The sequence below is a fragment of the Anopheles funestus genome, chromosome 2RL (genome assembly GCF_943734845.2).
Source record: "Anopheles funestus chromosome 2RL, idAnoFuneDA-416_04, whole genome shotgun sequence".
Lineage (NCBI taxonomy): Eukaryota > Metazoa > Arthropoda > Insecta > Diptera > Culicidae > Anopheles > Anopheles funestus.
The window spans coordinates 99362901-99378564 of record NC_064598.1 but is presented as its reverse complement, the minus strand read 5'-3'; the positions used below and the strand labels follow the sequence as shown (position 1 = coordinate 99378564).

Genomic DNA, 15664 nt, shown 5'->3' with positions numbered 1-15664 from the left:
AGACGATTGTGTGGACAGAAATCAAAGCGTTTCGGTCGCGTGCGTCTTACAGACCTCCCTCGAGGGGAGATGAGGCCGAAGAGGAGTTCACTCCACTACAGCAAGACAGCAACATTGTAGCTTGAGGCTACACACTCCATTTTGCACGCTTGTCGGCGAACATGATTTGCATAATTACTTAACCCTTGCGTTGCGTTTGCGACTCGCTATGTCTCGTAAGCGTATGCGCCACTACATCTCACTTGTGTAGAGTCTTATGATATTCAGGACTGTCTATATAAGGTCCTCTGGGTCTATCGTTGCTCTGGGCGATCCTTTCGTAACGGAGTCTACGTGAACTCTAATTCGACAAAGTTTAATGACATGAGATGCAAACTCTCACTGATGGCAATAGTTGAAGTTATAATTGTCTTAAATTTTAAATAACTGGAATGGAGTTGTGTGTTTTGTCTACACTTTTCTAAAAGAGTGTTTACCATTTGTAGCGAAACTAATGAATATTCACAATTTGTCAACAACTTCAAGCTTTGAAGTCCTTTTTTATGCTTTAGACACTATGCTAGTCATTGACCCTCTAATCCTCCCGGCTGGATGACTTCATTAGGAATTAGAGAAAACGTACAAATAATTTTCATTCATCTAACCATCATTAGGTGCCGCTTAAAATCCACTCAACTTCACACTTCCCAAAAGCGGGGTGGCAAAAATAACGAACGACACTCCCATCTCATCAACCTGGCAAAACGAATCATTAGCAGTACAACCAATACCTCGTTAGGCCATTTTCGGCGAAGCGAGCTTGCAAATTTACGGCATAAAAAGAAGCCATAACCATCACTTGCATAGAGGAAAAGGTTTACAATGAGGCTCTCTATGCAAGAAAACCAATCGTTTGCTTTTTTCACCCCCATTTTCTCCCTTGATGGTTGCGCACCAATAATAATCAGTGAGGGTTGTTCTTGTATGCTTTTCTGCAAACTCATTGCTGCACTTTTTGGGGCGGCTGAATACAAGCACGGGATAATTACGATCATCACTTTACACTTCCAGACAGAGGCTTTGGCCACAACCATCGTAGCAATACAGGATGAATGCCGTGCTTTCAAACGCGAAGACATGCGAATCGAAAGGAAGAGTGAAGCGGATTGGGGTGTGTGATTTTCGCAAGCTTTCCTTTAAATTAATCCCTCCATAAATCCCACCCTCTCCGTGTCGGATGTCCTCGACAAACCTTTCCCCGTTCTTCAGGTACAACCCCATCATCAAAGGGTGGCGTTTGCCATTTCGGCCCGTACTTCCTTCAGGTCCAGTACTGGTGCAATTGTTTCCATTTGTGTGCCCGCACAACGGGCAAGCTCTAATGGGCGGGTGGGAAAAAAAACGCTTCAGCCAAAGGGAAAGTGATCTTTTGCGACCCGTGTCCGACGAACTTGGCGTGTGACCGATCGAGTCGGGTGAGAAGACCCAGCGCGCGCTGCGTCATTCACCGCCCGCAGGACAGTTTCAACTCACCGTCTCCCTATCAGTAAGGGTGAAGGGTAATTACCCACACACGTACACCCTGTCTCTCCCTTGCCCTTCCTTACTTCTCTTCTCTATCCGCTTGTGGATTTTGATGGACTTCTAACGAAGCGAAATTGGCAACACTGTTGCCGGTACCGCCAATACCGATGGGACCGCATCGTTCCGGCACGGGACGTCTGGAACTGGTGACGTAAACTGACAGTTCCACTCCGTTCCACCGATCATCATTGTCGTACCCTTGCGGTGGTGGTCCTCATATCAAGACGGATGGACCGAGTCTGACAAGCGGACGAGGCGGAAATGCCGACAGTTCCGTTGGGCAGTTTCCTCCCGCATCGAGCGTAAAAAAACAGGCTAGAAATCAAACATCACAAGGAGGCGGTTACATCAACCTTTCCAAATCAACCGAATGTCCGGTACTGTTGGGGAGGCAAAAAGGGTCTTTCTCCCTCTGGGTGTTAAACACGAAAACAGAACAACTCCTCTAATCAACTAAAGAAGTATTGGAGCCGAACAGTGCTGTTCCATGAGTTCCCATGAAAAAATAAGTTGGTGAAAGTAACCATTTGATGACTTTTCCAATCGCCATTTAATTTTTCTTAAGTTCTTAAGAGTCTCATGCTGAGTGCTGTGTGCTACACTGTGCCAAGATTGTTTGCTCTTGGTAATAAAAATGATTTTAGGACCTGAATAAAAAATGTGCGAAAGAAGAAACTTTTGCCTAAGCCTGGTGATCAATCCTTTCTGCCAGTCGTCTAACCAAACCTGATCTACCAGTTTTTTTGGCTTCCAACCCAGCCACCCTGTTTTATTTCTCCCGGGCAATTATCGATCAATCAATCAGCCAATCAGTCTACGCATTTCGTGACCCCAATCAAAAAACATTAAAGCTCTTCTCCAGTCTCCACAGCACAGTCCCAGAAAGTGTCTGCGGCAGGCAAAACCGTGAAACCGTGTTTGACATTCGTTTGGTGCTCGCAGCAAAACAGTAGCTTGATGGCATTTTTAACCTTCTCCGACGAGGAGAAAAACAAATCTGGTAACTCCAATAAATCCAAGACAAACGAGTGACCAACTTTCAACGACATTACAGTCAAAAGGTACTCCAAGTGTGTGTGTGGTTTTCCCCTATTTGAAGATAGAAAGACACGCATTCTTTTTTTTATGTGCGCTTGTAAAACACCGTTAATCCAATCAAACGCCAAATGAGAATCGTCCAAAGGAATGATCATCATCGGTGGCCAATTATAAAGATTAAACTCCAGCTAAATCCAGCTTGCCAACCTCAACCATTCAGGTCTATTAAAACCGCTTCGTTTCATCATCTTTCATTGCTGATTAGCAAATAATTGCGTTTAAGGAGATTCCCTATGCCAACAAACTTCGAGCGACTTCGGTAATTTATGTTTGCCAAAAATTTATCCATTCTGCGTTTGACTGACCATCAACCAATGGTACCGTGAGAGAGTTTGCTGTGCGTAACTTAATCACATTTTTTGATATTCATCTTAAGTAAGCAAAACTCATGAATCATTGACAATATATTGATATGATATACTAGATATTGACAATTTTGCATCTTTTAAGCAGTACTTAGTGGTGAGAAAAATACGTTTTTAAGTAAATTCTCAGCAAAATATTTTTTTTGACTCGTGGAAAGATTTTCATTTTTCCGGTTGGAGAAAATGTTTCAGATGCTACGCCCATGTTTCCGCCTAAAGCATATAAAAATCGAACCGTGTTGATCGTTATTTATCCGGGTAGTGTGAGACCGAAAATACTGCCCCAAGCATATTCAACTTATTTTTGTTTTGCATTTCACATAAACATGCACGTAAATCACTTAACCAATTCCAGCGATGCCTGTCAAGTGCTATTGGTTAAAGTGTTTCACAGCAAAGACAACCTCTGCGTATATTGATTCTGCACACGGGCCCACCACTTTCTGGCTGGTAACTATCGCACGGTAATACATCACCCGCAACGCTGTACGATGTAATCCACCGTGAAAAATCCATCTTTGCCGTTGGCGATTGCGAAACTTACCTGGGAAAGAAAAGAGAAAAACATACGATCATGAAATATTGCCCAAAAAAACATACACCCTGACTCAGACAAATGCCCGTATCTTTTTATTTATTTTTGTTCCCCGATATTTACATCAGCTTGAAGGAAACCGACGTATGGTGATAACTTATGTGGGGAAAATACAAAAAACACAACTCATCATTCATCAACGTAACCTTCTACTCTAGGAGTTCCCCAATGTAAAACTACTCGCACCCAAGGTGGCTGTCTTCACATTTTCATTTTCACGCGCGCATGGTTAGTCCTCTCTAACCCTTGGCTAATTTTTCAACTACTCCATCAATTCAATCCCCTAACCCTGCTACGTTAGAAGTAGCTGATTCAAACCGATTGCGCACGTTCTTGTTGTAATTGGTAGAAGTTGCTCAATCACCACAATTAAAGGTTTGGGTCTTTACATCTCACGCGAGCAGAAGCACGCTCGTGTTAAATAAACACCATGCATGATCACTTACATGATTTGCAGCTTAAACCGCCTCAAAGTCGGTTACACTATCATCTGACTAATATTTATCGATTTTATTGTTTGTTTCATATTCTGTACAGAAAATGCGAGATAATTTATATACGAAGGAAGCAACAGCCAAGAGCATTTCCAAATAATCGACCAACCAGTTTTTTTACGCCCTAGGTTTCGGTGAAAATAAATAAACTAATAGGTAGAGCAACAGCGCAATCTGTCAATCAAGAGCCATCCAATCAATGCTGCAGATAACTTTCCACATCGTTGATATTATGTAAAAAAAACTAAAGCAGAAAGGGCATCGATGCGTTGTAATCAAAATTGGGGATGATGAACATTCATGTAAAAAAAATATTACAACAGGGCCAAAGCTAAAGATAGTGTCCATATCTCATCTTCCGTTGCACCACAAACTGTGTTTATATCTGTAGATGTAAGCTTCAGGAAAAACAAACATTTAAATGATAACGAATGATTCGACCGATCACTGTAGAAAGCGTGTCAGTTACATAAAAGAACTTTAAACACAACATCTTTGGAGTTCGCTCAAAACCATCCCGCAGCTCAAAAAACCAATCACACCTTGTTATGGGTCAACATTGGAGATCACCTTCGAAACGTTCAAACGGCTTACGAAAGACCCTCCACTATATGGTGATGAACCCTTCAATCAGTGAATGGGGTTGTTGTTGAAAACAGGCTCATCATTTCAAGTATCTGAATTACACGAATTACGAACGCTGGCTGGAATCAATGACCTTTATGAAAAACGGACCAAGCCAAAATGACAGTCAACATGGTAACATTTCGAGCAATTGAAATTAGACCGCTACTCCACCAGCATGAAGCACACCATCCATCAACCCTTGATTTAACTGACAGCTGGAGCTTGTATGGAAAACCAAGAGGTAATCAAATAGTGTGCATTACACGATGAAGCATAGGCAAGAGGTTTGTTACTCACATTACCATCCAAAAAAAAACGATATGGTCCGATTGAAATTCATAGAGCACCGGAACGTATCCGGAAATAATAGACATGGTTTGCTTCAGCACAATTATATGTATGATCATATGATTATAACTTTTAGGAAAATTGTACTGGTAAAAAAAATGTCCACCCGTAACGTAATAATAAGCGACCTATCTGTCGGTGTATCTAAGAGCAGATATAATGGCACTTACAACCGATCTTCAGTTGATGAAAACGCCCTGTTGACGGCTCCAGGGAACTTACCCTCGTCAGCAGAAAACAACAACACAAATCAAAACCATCCTATGTTCACGCTTCTTGTCAGGATATTTTTGTAATGTCTAACATAGCTACGAATCAAAACAAAACAAGAAATACCCACAAAAACTGGACCGATTCATTATCTCATCTCGAATCTCGCGCCGTACGAACGCTTCTCCGACGATGTGGAACACAATGTGGAACGCTTTTTATTTTTGAGGTTCGAAATACAGATCCTCCCAAAAAAAAACATAGCCGCCTTTCTTGCCACCGGGTGATGGTTTCAAACACATGCGGCGGTCGCTTACAATATGGCGGAAATAGCAGAGCAATATAATGATCAGTTATGTGCGTGTTCCTCTTCTCTTAACATCCGAACCCCGGTGGCAATGATGATTATTACCCATGTACGGTGTGTTCATCATACTGCACACAGACAGAGCATAATGTGGCGTCTTTATGGCAGTAAACCACCAAGCCGTGGTACACATGTGGAACTCCAAAAAAAAAATCATACACACACAACACAAAACTCAAATGGTGTTCTTTTCATTCATTTCACCTGCCTTCGCCACGCTGCAATGGTAATGCAAACGATGCGTGAGTGCGGAAGTCCACCGAACGATCATAAATGTGAGAGTGTGTTGTATACGCTCCCCACCCTATTACATCCTTTTACATCCATTACAATGGGCTTATAGTAGGGCGAGCAGGAATTGATCATGTGGGCACGGTGTACGAAACTTGATTTTTGATTAGCAGGTTCATCTCAACTTTAAAGTTTAGTGAGAAATTGAAAACATCGTACCAAAAAGTCGTGTGCTGCCCATCAAAACATCACGACTCTGTGAACGTTGAGCATAGTATCAGTAGAACGACCATGCTACTATACAATGCTATTGTTTACACTGAACCTAGAAATAAATTGTATTCCAGTTTGAATAGAATAATTATGGCATTGGACTTTCCAAGTAAATAAGATACAATTATTAACATTCTATTTGTCATAGTACGTTTATAAGCTAGTGCATTTAAGTCTTTAATTTGTTCTTTATCTTAAATTCTAAAACGAAGACAGCTTGAAAAAATAAAACTCCAAATACTAGCGTATACTAGCGAATGAGAAGCAAACCTAAACACATAAATCCAGAAGCAGCATCTTGTACCAGATTCAATTTACATTGCTCCAATTTTCTCGAATCTTGCCATGGATCTTTCCAAAAACTCGAACAATACAAGCGGTAGGAGTTGGAGACCGATAGAAGCGAGGGAAATTAAACCAAATGCCGACACAGACACGGTGGACTACGCTCCCTTTCACCTTCGGCGATCTGCTCCCAAAACACGACGTCACGCCTCACACAGACACCGGGAGGAGCATGTTTATGTTTCCGTTGCACGTTTCACGACGCATTCAATGTACGGGGTGCTGGCGGTAGTTACATACCCATTTGCAGCGTCCGAAACAACGGTGCGCGGGTGCCTGTGTTTACTATTTCGACACCCATCCGATGGCTGCGAGGGTGAGGAGATGATGTGTTGAAGATATTACATGGCATATGTTTTCTACGCTATGCGCTCTTTTCACCGGACATCCGAACAGAAATTGCCTGCACAATGCGGCCTCCACCATTCGGATTCGGGTGCAGGAAATGGAAGCAAAACATGAAGCGGATGATTGTCTGAGATGATTTTAATGAAAATTTAGCCGAATGGAGCAGTTTCCCAGATATTTGTTCTGGTACTGAATTAAAATCCATAAGCAAGCAGCACGAGGTTCAAAATACTGGCAAGACATTTAAGACATCTCGATGCCTGATGCGCATTAAATTACCAACCAGATACAACAATCTCGGATACGGAGTTTGAAAGTACGCATAATCACGCTCAGTTAAGGACCACCGCGCAGGTTTCCGCATGATGATGATGATCATCATCATTTACGAAAGAACTGCAATCTTTCTATCTGTTCATTACGCACCTCAAATTGTGGAATTCTTGGAAACAATGGTAGCTTCTCTCGCCGCTTCTCTCGTGCCAAAGTTCCACGCTGCTCTTCAAATACTCAACTGTATCAGTTATTCTCATCTTATCTAACAAACCGCATCGCAAGCGAATCATACTCAAATCAGAACCAAAAAAACAACAACAACTACCCGAACCACCGATGGTACGGCAAATTTTTGTAAACAACTTCATCCACCACAGAATTCCACAATATCATGCATTATTCATGCGAAAAGCCACGGCTCTCAGGGTTGTACCTTCACTCAGCTTACAGTATCATTTACAATTTTGATTAAACCCGATCTGCCTAAACTATCCACATAAACAGCCGCGCAAAGCCAAAAACCGGCTATGATAATGTTCCTCTTCTGGTAACGATATCGTGACCGATCATTCAAAGCATTTCTTGAACTAACCATCAGCTAGAATCGGCCACAGTCGTCTTGCGCGGACAGGGGATATGCTAAATTGTTGAAGTAAAACGACCTACAAACGGTTCCATGCTCTAGATATACGGAAGATCTAGGTTGACTAGACTCCAGCGCCAAGAGTGATACATTGTTCGGACGGTTCCAGAGCTTCTCGTTTGCGTTTGATACTTCCGCTTGGAGAGCTGAATTCATCGCCATGAATTCATGAAGAAAAAGTATGTAAGTAAAAAATACACTCATTTCTAATACACAACATTGCCGGATGCATCTATTAATACACCTTTAGATGCTGTTTGTTGTCAGAATCTCTTTCCCTGAGCACCGCGTTGGCACCCGCTAGTTTGTTGCCCTTCTTGACAAAGACACCAGAACCGTTTCGTTACTCGATTCACACTACCGTCTCCAGACCGGAAATGTAGTTACAGCATCTCTGCTTCTAAGACAGTCACGCCCAACTGCAGAACACATTGCCACGTTCTCTCAACACGCAGCATACAAACTCTTGCAATTGCCATTAAAATATGGGACTTGATAGATGACTACACGGCACGACGCTGAAACTGTTCATGAGACATAGACCACAGACGCCGAGACAACCGAGGCAATAAAAATCTATTCCAATTATAAAATTATGTTCTCTGCGCTGTTTGTGTCGAATTCCGTGACATCAGCTTCGTGGTGGTAGTTGGTTTGTCGGTAAAGGGCGCTGCTGTACAAACCCTTAAATCGCCGCCCACGATAAAGTGCAGCGATGACGCGCGAACAAATTGCGCGACGACTTCAATCTGCTGGTGCTCATTGGCTACCACGTCTGCATTGCTGCCTGTCTGCTGCTGAGATTATAGATTTACAGAACTGCCTACGCCTGTTGTTGGACCGGGGTGGACAGAAGTCCCACTGACGGTATAAAACCAATCATTCCTTCCCGATACCATCTTGAACACGGGTGATCGATCGTGAATCTCACCACGTTCCTGTAGTTACCCACGGAGGTACTTACGGTACACTCACTTCCGCGACCACATTGGCAGTGCTATCAAATAGTCCGTACAAACGATGCCTTGAGGCTCTTAAGCATGGTTTGGTGTGATTTATTCTTATCTCACATCTGCGACTCTGCTAGCAGAGTGGCCGAGTGGTCCATAAACAATTGTCAAGATAGGCCCTCCTGTTTGTGTGCATTGTTATATTTGAGTTTCTTTTTGCTTCCAGCTGCTCGAAAGCAACACCGAACCCGTTTCGCTTCTAGTCTTGCAATTGTGGTAACCTCCGAGGGCAGGACAAATTAATTTTTAAATTAGACTCCATTGCTTTCGCTCCACGCTTCGTTAGATTCGTTGGTCCTTTCGTTGAAATTTCTGTATCGCGCGCGCAATTCATTAAAGTATACAGTTTCCTGGGGAGACGCAACCTTTACACGTAGCACTGTAGCTCCATTACCCTGCGCTACGAACTCAATTAGCGTTCCCCGTCTGCTGAAGTTCTTACCGGTTTACCTTCGACATTTCTCATCGGCACACCAACTTACGGCAACGGACGGATAGCACGTCACCGAAAAGGCACGCGCCTTCGCCGGTTCCAACAAATAATGAACCGCAAACGGTGATTTTGTTCTGCAGACGATGAAATGTATTACAATTGCAGCCAGACAGGCACCTAGGGAGCCAACGGAAAATGGCCTACAGTCTGACGCCACTAGTCGTACTGTACAACTTCCGCACCGCTTTGGAGGTTCCCCTGTCCGATTGAGGTGGCACGATAGTGCAAATAGCTTTTCTATTCCGTTGAAAATTACAACCCAAAGGCCTTCCCTGGAATATAAGACTTAAGACGTATAATTCCATCAAACAATCTGTTGTTTTCCAACCAACATTTCTAGAAAGCATTGCACCAAACTTTACACATAAACAACTGAGGTTAACTTGGAGGTCTTTGGATACACAAAAAACAAAAACCAACCAAGCCGCTAAAATCCTAACGGAATGCCTCGTAACCGCTTCGATACTTATCGGGCTACATTTCCGTGCCCCGTTGTGCATGGTCACCTAGATGTGCCTTCTCTTATTCAAACGCCAGCAATACATCCAAGGGTGCGGGCTCCAAAGATAAATTCTGTTCCCCGAGGCTATTGAGGTTAACTCCCTTCGGTTCCAGGGGAACCTACAGGCAATGTCAAATTCGCCCGCTTTCGCCATGTTACGCGTGTGCATTCTTGCAGCAATTGGTATGTTTGGGCTTGGTCCAGAGAGTTGCCCTCGGGCTCGTAAAAGTCCTACACTAGCGCGATTTTGCACAAAGCACACGTGCCCTACACACGGCTAGCCAACTGTACCAGAAAGAAAAAAAAATGCGCGATTACGAAACAATCGGGAAAACGTTAAAACACTCCACCAGAATTGGTAAGAAGCAGCAATATTGCTTTCGCATTAGGTCACACACTCACCGATTCCTTCTGCGAGGAGTTTTTGTCCCTTCTATATTAATGGGCAATAAGACAAGCAAAACATGAAGTTATCGAATCTTTCCTATGCAAGTTTTCTCCACTTGAGGAAACCGTAGAATTTTTTTTCGCCCACCTTAAGGTTCTACTATTGTCATCTAATAGCTCCAACTTTCTTGCTGATATGCTCCCAAATTAAAAGCGATAGAAAGCGGTACAAACGAAACACCCACAGCCAGTTTAGCATGTTGACTCTATTTGTCGATCCTCTCTCAAGAAGGCATCACACTCCTTTCGAGCTACTTTGATCTTGGCCGAACAGACCGCAACTTAAGTGCTGCTCGTTGCATTTTGTTTACTTGTCCGCATCAAGAGAACCATCAAACAACATGAAAAGCACTCGAAACATGAAAGAACATAATACCACACACATCGTTAGTGAAAGCCTGGCATACATACAGCACTTATACCATGTGCACACCAATGGGATTTGAAGAAGAATAATTCATTCGTTCACAAATGATCAAATATTAAACTTATAAACGTAAGTACAGACCCAACAATCGACCTTTGCTGTCTTCATGTTCCAATATAGCTAAAAAGTGCTCCCAATTTTCTTTTGTATCTTCTTGAAGCCACTTTTCACCTTCACCTTGATCAGCTCAGTTTAACAAGATTTGAAAGTGCTCTCCCAGCACCGAGCAACGCACCCCCTTGAAGTTCAAATGCTGTGTAACGGGTTTGATCGATGAAATTATAAAACCATTCGGTGCAACCTGCTTTTAAACAGGCGAGTAATCCAACAAAGCACCAATCTGATCGATTCCAGCAAAAGATCCAATTATTCTCCAGCATAGCCAAGACTCGTTTTCTTACCTCTCTGTCTACGTTCCTCTCAATACCAGTCAATCCATCGACGATGCACATCAACGCAGCTTTCAGCACATCATTGCTGTTCCGTTCCGCTTGATCTAATTCCCGTGGCGCTATTTTTCCAACCCGATACATCCCGAACATTGAAGGAAGACCTTACGGGCAACTAAAGCCTGCAGGGAAAATCGGAGCAAACCCCCCTTTTCCTATACCCGTGGATGACTTCTTCCACTTTTTCATCGAAATGAGCATCAAGTTAAACTCACCCGCATCTCTTGCACATCGCATCGTGTGATTATTATTATTGACTCACGGCCATGATAGATGCCCGATTGGGTACGCTTCAACGTTATATCCCCGGGCGCACAAATCTAATGCGAAAAATATCCTTAAGGTTAGCCCTTTTTCTTCCCTATTCTTTTTTATTTCTCCAGGAAAATTGTAGGTGATGTAATTTAAATTTTAATCCCCTCCCGGGTTAGTAATCAGTTACAGTGATTAAGTTTTTTGCTATCGGTTTCAAAGAAAAGCCACGCGCAAAGTAATTACAGATCATCCAGGATCAAGTGTGTGTTCATTATCAGCGCGTCGAATTGTCTTCCCACAAGTGCTGGGATATCCGTTAAAGAAAAACAGCTGAAGATCTCGGGAAGAGTTTTATAACGCAAAAAACAAGCTCCTCATGATAGCTTCTCTCTATGATTGCATTGATCAAAGACGATCATCAATCTATGCAAACGATCGTACAGACGCGACCAACTCTGCCGTAATTCTAATGGCAGTCTTTATCTCTAATTAAAACCTTTGCCTATTTTCGCAGAGCAGGTACCTTGAGTGTAGATGTTACCTGCTTTCTTGGATGTTTGTAATTTCTCTTTACGATCGGTCAAGATCAGGCCAGCCCGATACCATCATCGCGATGATCTCTGAGTGTTATCCACTCCACAAACAGTTAACGAACATCTAGTTTCCTAAGCGATTCAGTTGCTACAAGCGAGCTGATGGAAGGTTATCATCTAGAAATCAATCTCAATAGCTTGTCCAATTCCTAAGAGCAGAAGAGTCTTATTGCACCTTCTCCTTTTCAAAAGATATCTTTCGAGGTACGTGCATAAACGTCAAAAAATATCTGTTATACGTCTCCCGCCAAGCAATACACCATAGAGATCTATTCTGCATGATTTGCCATTTTAATGGACCACACACAAATCGAGTTGATTCTTCTTTTGCAATTCAATAACCATCTAGTCCGGACGTTATCTGATATTCCAACAATCCATCAGGTCCAATTCAACTCTCACTAAGTCTGGAGACGCTTTCAAACGAGTTCAATCCGCAGCACACTGCTGGAGAACATCTGCCGATCACTGAGGACAAGGTAAATAAAAACCCCCTTTCCAGGCTTGTCTAATCAGCCAACCAGAGGGGTACAACAGCGATCCAGATTACAATTTCCCATTTGCTGCGAAAATATCTTTTCAAACCAAGCCAGCAATCAAGAAAAACGTGCTCCTGACAACATCCCGATTCCTGTGCGCCATGTTCCAAACGGCGAGGAATTTGCAACGGAAAATAAAACCACGCCAATTACCAGTGCTGCACACAGTTTCATCATTTCTTCATCTCGTTGGTGTAGCACATAATGATTCCGCGCATAGTTTCAAACACACAATTCTTAACTTTCACCAGCGATTTTCCAACCGTTTACCTTGATGTCTACACAACCAACGTCTAATGTGCTTACGCGATAGTTTTTCTTTCGCTGCTTCTAAAACTATTCAAACCAGAAACGGAAACGCCACCGAGTGGCATTTTGGGGGCTTTTCCTACAGCATACCGAAGCAGTATGTGCGTTCCACTTTTTGCCTGTGCCCGGGCAAATTTCCTTTCTGTCTGCTGGAACGTCGATTTAATCGATCAAAACCGATGTAACCACCAGTTTGATCGATTCCGGCGAACAGCTAACTGGTTCCATTGCGACACGCATCACATTTCCCAGGGCGAGCCCATTTCTACCAACAGGGGATGGGAAAACGTGTCACCATCCACAGTGGATGGTTTCTGTTTCCCGTTTCCTTTCGTTGCGCACATAAAAAGCTCGTGCAGGAAAATAATTTAAATTCATGAGTAATTTATAAATTGCTCGCCCATAGTTCGCTTTGTGGCTGAAACTGACCACAGCAAGCACAGCAGCGCAATGTGGAAAAGGAAAACCTGAACAATATGAATAACCTCCTTTCGTAACAAAAATTAAAAAAAAACATTTCTGTGTGCGTAAATAGCTCACTCTCACTTAACTAGTCACCGAAGATGACTAGTTTTTTGTTGTTTTGCAAATAATAAGTTCTTTTTTTGTTCACTTTAAAGCAACTGTAGCCAAAGGGGATTTGTCATTTAATTCGTTAACAATCTTTTTCTGTCTCGCGAAAATGTTGTGCGAGCGCGAATGATGCTTGCATCAAACGGTGCGAATACGCCTACCACAGAGCATGCTAAAGCAGAGAAGAAAAATTCTCAAAAGAAATGCCGCATACTTGGTTTGCGTCGAGTACATCGTACCTCAGACAAAGATGAAGGTAGTGACGTGCGATTCTCACATACTTTGCTCGCCATGAAACCAACAACGACCATTTCATGGCAATGATCTATTTCAGGGTTTAAAAACTCTTTTCAACTCGCATCTCTTTGGTCAACTTCGGTAAGGGAAATCAACTTAATTTATGCCATCTTCTTCTACTACAAAATTTTTGAAAATAAAGCAATAAGTCAATTGTTCCTGTTTACAAAGGGTACTTTCATGTTGAAACTGATAAAAGAATTTGCAATCACAAGCTATTGACTAAATATGTAAATATGTTATATTGCTCACCCCTGCATTATGCAGTTGCCGGCATTTTTCCGCCGGTGAAACATACACCGACGTTAGTGACTCACAAGAGCCAGACCCCGTTGAGTGCGTGTCACGACATCGGAAGTGTGCCGAGTACCGATTCAATGGGGACGAGCACCACCCTGCGCACTACTACCCTTAGCGAAAAACGCTTCTTGGCGGACATTTGACGGTGAAGAGCATGGTTTCGTCGAACTAAGCAACGGAAGCTGATAGAACGAAGATAGTGAAGACAAACGTGTGACCTCATAGCATTCAAACTAACCTAAAACTTCCTATGCGTCTCGCTCGGTCGTGTATTACGTGAGGATTATTTTTGAAACTAGGTTACAGCCCAGATGATACTTACAAACATTCGCCAGGGTACTCGTGCAGGGTGTATCGACTGCAAGACCAGTCATGTTTGAAAGGTTTATTGTCTCAAAAAAAGTATGATGGAATGGTTGCACTTATTCTAACACTATATTTGATATTGTTCTATAAAATATTATCAATAGCATTGCAGCACAATATGTAAATCTAGGTTACAAAAACCCATTACAAAAATAATGAATACGAAAAATAAATACATTAACAGTTCGTGAGAACCATGGGCAACAGTTTTCCCATCGAACACATTCCGGACACTTCAAAGTCGCTGTCTATAATGATGCGTCCTCATCTCAAAGTGCCCTTCAAGTTTGTCTTTTAACGCAAAGCTTCATAATTATCACCCACCCACAACTGACCCGCATGGTTGGTTGGTCCACTCTTAATGATCACTGCGCTTTGCAGCCCTTGGTCACGAAAATGCGTCTTCAAACTGAGCTCTGCACTGTTACCCTATGGTTTAACTTATCGCAACGGCAGCGGGCAGTGTTGAGCACGTTTTCTTTACTTTGGATCATCTCCACATTCAAGATTCTCTAGGAGTGATCAGTACTTGGAGATGATAGAGTTCAACCTTAACGTTCATTAACCCATAAGCTATGGGTGATGATTTTGGGTGAAATATAAACCTTGGTCGTCACGTCACGAAATATGAGAAGCTGTTTCCGAATTGAAGATATTACGGAACGAATTGCAGGGTTAAAGGTATACCAACAACATCATTCCGGGGAAAGTAACGCTGGACCAGTGTCTGTGTTGTGTGGATGAGTTCTGTAAACATTTGCCATCCAATTATGTACCGTGTTCGAACTTTATTTACTGTTCTATGTGAAAAAACTCATGTTTTTTGGGGGCTTAATTTCTCCACAAGAAAACACAATTTAAAAAAAAACAGCAGTGTCTATAGGCAAACATACCAAGTCATGCGTGGTATTCAAAAACGCTCATTGCGTTAAGATCCTTCCATTAGAGTCGCTGTACTACTAACACACGTGTGGTATTGCAAACATGCTTTTTTTCTCTCTGCTATGCACTTTTAGCAGCTGGTGGTGTGTAACAAACGTTAAAAGAATAACCGCAACGACAAACAGGAAACCAACGCGCACGAGGAGAATGACGTTGAAAAGCGATACACACAGCAAAGCTTCATTATGCATACAATACTGTGACTGTTCTCGAGGAACCATACACATGTCGAAGTGGGTGGAAAACGTCCCGCAGGAACCGAACCGACGCGAAACCAGTAAAGTTCCTGAAGGCTACTGGATAGTTCAAGGGTATATGCGCAAGACCTCTATGGTAAAGTATAGTAACAGGAAGTTTTTTTTTTTTGAAGGATGGTGGA

General features: G+C 42.6%; 2 protein-coding genes and 1 long non-coding RNA gene across 3 annotated transcripts in view; 1 reads left to right on the top strand and 2 right to left on the bottom strand.

Annotated features, from left to right (window-relative positions):
- LOC125763352 (klarsicht protein) overlaps positions 1 to 15664 on the bottom strand; it is a 161759-nt gene that overhangs the window by 65321 nt on the left and 80774 nt on the right. The window lies entirely within an intron of this gene.
- Positions 1 to 15664, top strand: part of LOC125763489 (odorant receptor 4-like) — a 54284-nt gene that overhangs the window by 28325 nt on the left and 10295 nt on the right. The window lies entirely within an intron of this gene.
- The window catches only part of LOC125763646 (uncharacterized), a 37381-nt gene continuing 24018 nt past the window's right edge, over positions 2302 to 15664 (bottom strand). Inside the window, exon 2 of the long non-coding RNA XR_007418385.1 lies at positions 2302 to 3570. This is a non-coding gene — a long non-coding RNA (uncharacterized LOC125763646). The remainder of the gene's footprint in view (positions 3571 to 15664) is intronic.